Below are 7,581 nucleotides of genomic sequence, written 5' to 3' on the forward strand. Positions count from 1 at the left end.
AATATATTTAGTTATTTTTAATCAGTACTGTGTCTTTATTAAAGAGAATTAGAACAAGACTAGACCTGGAAGCCAAGGAGAGACATACTGGCCAGGAAGATAGGGTGGGCTTAGGCCCTGGCGGATTCAAGGTCAGGCCGGGATTCAAGGTCAGGCCGATGGCCTGGGAGAGGCCAAGGAGACCAGGCATTGGCAGCAGCTGTGGAAGAGTCCAAGGTTCAGCTTTCAGGTACTGGGACCCCCCAGCTAGTTCCGCGGGGGTGCAGGGTAGGTTGGGAAGGCCAGGATGTCACCAGGGCACTCCTGCTCTGTGTGCCTAGATCATCCACTGGTCTTGATCCTGCTCGTTGCCTTCCATGTCCACCTCATTGACCTCGCCATCGTCAGGGGACTCATTGTAATCATTCATCTCATCCATGTCCTGCATATCCTCATCATCCTCTGAGTCTGCCTCACTATCTTCATCATCATCTGCCTCCTCATCATCATAGTGCTCTGAGGCTGCCTTGCCAGTAGGTACAGGTTGTTGTCCTTTTCTGCAATGCTCTGGAGCCAGGCCTGATGCTGGTGCTCCTGCGGTTACAGTTGGGTTTCCTCCACACGGGGCCCTTCCAGACATAACCAGAGCATCACCGTCACATGGGGGAAGAGTGAGGGAAGCAAAGTAGACAGGGTTCCCAGATGGCTATTTAACCTTGATCAAGTCACGTCACCAACCTCCAGCCGCCTCAGCTACTTCATCGTGCCTGTAGCGGCAGCAATCCGGGGGCCCTTCTATCTTGACCAGACAGTTTGACACTATCTTGAATAGTCCAATTATTTAAATAACTTTTAACTTTTTCCATGTTCAAGAAGATAATACTAGCTAACACAAATAAACAAGTGAGGTTTTTTAATGCTGACAAATTATTTTACTCTAATTTTTTGAGTAAGTAAATTTTAAAAGCTTAGGGGATTATAAAAAATTTTAAAATACCACACCTCTCAAATTGGATCCTTCACTTGATCTTAGCCAAAAGGTGATAAGTGATCAAATTGGATCCTTGATACTTACAAAGCAGTTACCAATTTTCTGATTTTTTAAAAATTCACAGTGTTTGGTATGACTAGAAAAGTAAATAATATTATACTAACACATTGCACATAATAGACAGTTACTTGTATTTTAATCATCACAGACTTCAGTACTTACCATTCTCAGAAATACTCCTATTGAGTTGATGCCACCTCATCGAGACTGTATAAGACAGGTAGAATTGCCCTTCTGTGTTTAAGAGATTGTAACTCTTTACGGGAGTAGAGAGCCCCATCTTTCTTCCATGAAGTGGCTGGTGGTTTTGAACTGCTGAGCTCTAGATTGCAGCCAAATGTATAACTGTTATGGCATGAGGTTCTCCATGCATATCATTCTAGGCCTTGTCAAATAGATCTTTCCACCAGATGAAATGTCCTTATGAAAAACCTTGTAAAATTCTTAGCATCCCAGTTTTCTTCCTGAAGATGGTCACCATTGATCAACTCAAATATAGTTCAGTAAACCAAAAAAACTAGCTGTTGTCAAATTAATTCTCATGTTCTCTGGCCTCAGGTATGACAGAGTACAATTGTGCTTGCTCCATGGATTTTTAACGGATATTTTTTGGAAGAAGTTAGCCGGACTTTTCTTATGAGATGTGTACGGGGGGACTCAAGCTGCCAACCTCTAGAGTAGTAGCTGAGCACATTACCTTTTGGCATCATTCAAAGACTCCTATACTGTTTTAATGGAGCTGAATTTATCGTGTGAAAAATGCATGGGTTCTGGATCTGACTTCGCTACTTAATGTTGATCTACATTTCTGAGCCTCAGTTTCTACACCTGTAAATCAGAGAGCCTTGATTTATTTCTTTGTTGAACACTTCTCAGAACATGTATGTGAAATGCTGTCAATGTTTTTATATACCATATATACTCGTGTATAAGCCGAGTTTTTCCAGCACATTTTTAATGCAGTTTTTGTGGTAAAATTTGGTGCCTCCAGAGTGGGCTGTATGGCTCATCCCACTATGAGACATACCATCCCTTGCTGGCCCAACATGAGACACGCCATCCCTAGTGGCCAAGGGCACTATGGGGGACAACACTGGAGACTCAGTGTCGGGACTGGTCCACCCTGACCATTCAGCACCAAGGCAAAACACTAAAGGTGTGCGGCAGAGTAACAGGGGATACAGAGCAGGGCTCTCCTGAGGGAGTACAAAGGATAGACTGTGGCCACAGCATGGCACCCCATTGGACCTGACTGGAGAACATGCTTAGAGTTCAAAAATCAGACCTTGATCTATTTACAGGTTTTTCTTGCTTTTTAATTTTTTTCTTTTTCTTCTTTTAATTAATTTATTCTTTTATGGGTTATTAGTTCTCTTTTTTGTTGTCATCGCTGTGTTCTCATTCGTCACCTGTCTTGCTATGCCTTGTTTTTTGGTGCATATTATTATCTCTACAGATCTACTTAGATCAGATAGGGTGGATGAACAGTCTGGAGGAGAGAACAACGGGACCAATGGTTCCGGGGGTCATGGGAGAGGTGGAGATGGGGGGTAAGGAAGTGATGTTGACCAACCCAGGGACAGGGGAGCAACAAGTGATCCAAAATTAGTGGCAAGGAAGGTGTGAGAGGCCTGGTAGGGATTCAGTAAAGGCAATATAACTGAGAGAAATTGCTGAAACCCAAGTGAAGGCTGAGCATGATAGTGGGACAAGAGGAAAGTAAAAGGAAACAAGAAAGAACTAGGAGACAAAGGGTATTTATAGAGGTCTAAATACAAGCATGTACCTATGTAAATATATTTATATAGGATGGTGGGGAACAGATCTACATACATATATTTATAGGTTTAGTATTAAGGCAGCAGATGGACATTGGATCTCCACTCAAGTACTTACTCAGTACAAGAACACGTTGTTCTATTAAATTGGCATTCCATGACGCACACCTTCTGGACACGATCACTGTAGACAAATGAGTGCATAAGCAAATGTGGTGAAGAAAGCTGATGGTGCCCGGCTATCAAATGATATAGTGTGTAGGGTCTTAAAAGCTTGAAGATAAACAAGTGGCCATCTCACTCAGAAGCAACAAACCCACTTGGAGGAAACGCACCAGACTGTGTGACCATGAGGTGTCCAAGGGATCAGGTATCAGGCATCAAAGAACAAAAAAATCATATCAATGTGAATGAGGGTGAGTGCAGAGTGGAGACTCAAAGCCCATCGGTAGTAACTGGACACTCGCTTACTGACGGGTTGTGGGGAGGAGATGAGCCAGTCAGGGTTCAGGGTAGCAATGATGAAGCATATAACTTTCCTCTAGTTCTTAAATGCTTCCTCGCCCCACTATCATGATCCCAGTGCTACCTTACAAATCTGGCTAGGCCAGAAGAAGTACATTGGTACAGATGCCAACTGGAAACACAGGGAATCCAGGACAGATGACCCCTTCAGGATCAGTGTTGAGAGTGTAGATACCTGGAGGGTGGAGAGAATGTGGGGTGTAAAGGGGGAACTGATTACAAGAATCTATGTATAACCTCCTTCCTGGGGGATGAACAACAGAGAAGTGGTCAAGAGGAGACATCAGACAGTGTAACATATGACAAAATAATAATAATTTATGAATTATGAAGGGCTCATAAGGGAGGGGGAAGTGGGAAGGGAGGGGGAAATGAAGAGTCAATATTAAGGGCTCAAGTAGAAAGCAAATGTTTTGAGGATGATGGCAACAAATGTACAAATGTGCTTGACACATTGGATGCATGTATGGATTGTGATAAGAATTGTATGAGCCCCCAACAAAATGATTAAAAAAAAGAAAATACAATGGACTTGATCAGGCATATCTTAGTCCTTAAAGTGGCATCTTGGTTTTTTAAAAAACTTATAGTAGCTATTTTGCTGAAGATTTTCCAAATGTACTATGTTGTTTGATTTTGTGACTGCTACTTTCTTTTTTTTTTAAAATCACTTTATTAGGGGCTCATACAACTCTTATCACAATCCATACATACTCATACATCAATTGTGTAAAGCACATTTGTACATTCATTGCCCTCAATCATTCTCAAAACATTTGCTCCCCACTTAAGCCCCTGGAATCAGCTCTTCATTTTTCCCTTCCATCCCCACTCCCTCCTCCCTCATAAACCCTTGCTAATTTATACATTTTTATTTGTTCTATCTTACACTGCGTGATATCTCCCTTCACCCATTTTTTCTGTTGTCCGTCCCCCAGGGAGGAGTTCACATATAGATCCTTGTAATCGGTTCCCCAGTATCTCCACTGTTGCCACTGGTCCTGAAGGGATCATCCACCCTGGCTTCCCTGTGTTTCCAGTTCCTATCTGTACCAGTGTCTACTATTTTCATGAGGATTGATTGTGGATCTAAGTAAAATGAATCCTTGACAACTCCAATCATTTCTCTGTTTATCTCGATATTTCTTGGTTGGGTTATGAGGATTTTTACCATGTTTATGTTGAGATATAATCTTTACTTAAGGTTGCATTCTTTAATCTTTATCAATATATGCTTCAAGATCTCCTCTTTCAGCTAGTAAGGTTGTGTCATCTGCATAATATGGATTGTTAATAAAACTTCCTCCAATCCAGAGGCTGAATTCTTCTTCATGCTGTCCAGCTTTTCAAATTACTTGCTCAGAATATAGGTTGAATGAGTATGAAAGTACAATGAAGGGATACATGCTGTTACACATTCACTGATTTTAAAGCACTCAGTGTCCTCCTGTTCTTTTCTCATGACTGCCTCTTGGTCCATGTATGTATTAATTACCATGAGCATAGTTAGGCATTCTGGAATTCCCATAATTTGCATTGTTACCTTTTATTTGTTATGGCACACAGAGTCAAATGATTTTGCATGAATTCAATAAAACACAAATATACAGTTGGTCTACTGTTCTCTGCTTTCAGCCAGCAGCCATCTGATGTTAGTGATACTATCCTTCCACATCTTCTTCTGAATGCAGCTCGAATTTATGGTACCACCCTGGCAAAGAAGTTTTGCAACTGATTTTGAATTATCTTCATGTGATATCAAGGTATTGTGTAATCATTTCCACGTTCTATTTATGAAACTTTCTTTGGAGTGGCCACAAATTGATAAATGAGTAGTGGCTAAATTGTACAATTCCTTGTAAATGTTAAATGCAGTTGCTGATAATTCCTGATTTTTTAAAATATAATGAACTCAGGGTGAAATGGAGCTTGGAAAAATGTCTGAACACTACTTTGCTTAATATAACCCTTATCAAAGCCAAAGGATATTTACCTGGAGGTCACCTATTTTCTCTTCTGATATTATTGGCCTATCTGTTGAAAACTTACCAAAAGAAGGGAATTTTTTTTCCCCAAACCAAAGACTCGAATCAGAGATGATTTAGAAAACAGTGATCAAAGAAGTGAAAACCTTTAACTTAAAAAAGTTAACAGTTTTATTGACATATAATTCACACATCATACAATTCAACTATTTAAACACATTATAGTTATGCCATCATCTGCACAATAAATTTTAGATCATGTTCTTCTTTCCCGTACTCATTTTTAATAGCAACCCATGCCATAACCCCTAGAAAATTTTCATCCAGGTACCAACTCTATAGATTTACATATCTTGGACTTCACATAAAGAGAAAGATTAAAACAACAACAGCAACACAACAATTTCAAACACAGTAAAATGTCAATTGAAAAGAAAGTAGCGAATAATAAAATGTAATGCATATTTAAAATTGAACAAATCGGAGAAGGCAGGATGAAGTGTTACATCTTAGCCTAACTACATTTGCATCGGTCCACTTTGCAATGCGCTGCCTGCTAGCAAGAGTGCTCACATTCTTGTTCAGTGGACTAAGGGGATTCACCAGACCCTACTAATGGGCTTTACTGCCATCCATACCTTCTGCTAACTGAGTGCTTAGAACATAAGCTCTCACACTATTCCCTCTCTTACTTTTGGATTTTATGAGTTACAATACTTGGATTACACAGACTGGTGGTTTCTCCCACGTGGACTTAGCTGTCACCTTCCTTAGGTGGCTGCTTGCTTTAAGATAGCCATTTAAGACGCTACGAACTGTTCTTTCTGATAGGTAAGCACTACCTGATTTCTTCACCACACTGTACTATAACACCCATATCTTCAAGGATCTTTTCAAGAGGCACGTATTAAGTAGGGCTACATCATAAGAATTGATTGTTTTTGGATTAGGGTTATGATTAAGTGCAAGCTCAAAATCCACTCAAATAGCTATGAAAACCTTTAACTTATGTTTTACTAAATCAGTCTTTAATGACATAGGACATGAAATATGCTGCTGTGAAAATAACAGTCAACATAACAACCTTTAAGTCTAATTATTAGTAAATAATTGTTAATACTTCTTATGTTTTTTGGTATTTTTTGGTATTATTAAATCATTGCTAGAATTTTTCATGACTAAATTCAAAGGGAATGTGTGTCAGATATATTGTTCAGCTTCACATACTTGTCTGTTATGAAAGTTCCAATCTTTTCCTGGCTATTTTGTTTCCTTAGGAAGAAATTCTCATGGTGCCTCAGTTCTACAATCTTACTACTTAGGCTTTACTGCCAGCACTTTATTGTTTGTCTATTTGGCTTTGTTACATTCTAATGAACGTTGCACTGTTTAGCAAGAATCACGGCCATTGAGTTGATAATAGTGATCCTTCATGACAGGGTAGAACTGCTTCTGTGTTTTCCTAGACTCTAACTCCTTGTGGGAGTAGAAGCTCCATTTTTCTCCTCTGGGGTGTCTGGTGGTTTCAAACTGGCGACCTTGCAGTTAGCAGCTAAATGCATAACCACTATTCCACTAAAGCTCTTGTCTGTTTAGCAATAGGATGCAGTACAATGTCAAAAGATCTTCAGCCATATAGCATTTTGAGGTTATATGGCTTTTCAGGCTATATGGCTTTTGAGGTTATATGGCTTTCAAATCTTGCCTTTTTTCTTTGCTCTTTCCCTAGAGGGAATAGTCTATGATATTCAGATTGTTTGGTGAAAGCGGGAACATAAAACACTAATTAGGATAAAAGATTTCAGCTATGCATATGGATTACAACTCCAAGTAAAGAAGATCAAAATCCTCACACTGGTAACATCATGATAAACAGAAATAGGTAACATCATGATAAACAGAAATGATTGAAATTGTCAATGATTTTTTTCTTGATTGGATCCATAATCTCATGGAAGCAGTAGCCAAGAGATCAAATGACACATTGCGTAGGGTCAATCTGCTGCACAAGTCCTCTTTAAAGCAAGGATGATACTTTGAAGACTATAGTGCCCCTTACCCAAGCCATGGTATTTTCAATTTCCTCATATGTATGTGAAAATTGGACATTGACTAAAGAAGATTGAAGAAGAATGGATGCATTTGAATTATGGTGTTGGCAGGAAATATTTATTGAAAGTACCATGGACTGACAAAAGAACAAACACACCTATCTTGGATGAAGTACCGCCAGAATGCTCCTTAGGGGCAAGGATGGCGAGAC

The 7,581-nt window shown here is 39.7% G+C and overlaps 1 pseudogene; it reads right to left on the reverse strand.

Moving 5' to 3' along the window:
- Positions 1–316: 316 nt before the first annotated feature.
- Positions 317–6,195, reverse strand: LOC142461046 (anaphase-promoting complex subunit 15 pseudogene; annotated as a pseudogene).
- Between the last annotated feature and the right edge of the window lie 1,386 nt (positions 6,196–7,581).

This window comes from Tenrec ecaudatus, chromosome 11 (genome assembly GCF_050624435.1).
Source record: "Tenrec ecaudatus isolate mTenEca1 chromosome 11, mTenEca1.hap1, whole genome shotgun sequence".
NCBI classification, from domain to species: domain Eukaryota; kingdom Metazoa; phylum Chordata; class Mammalia; order Afrosoricida; family Tenrecidae; genus Tenrec; species Tenrec ecaudatus.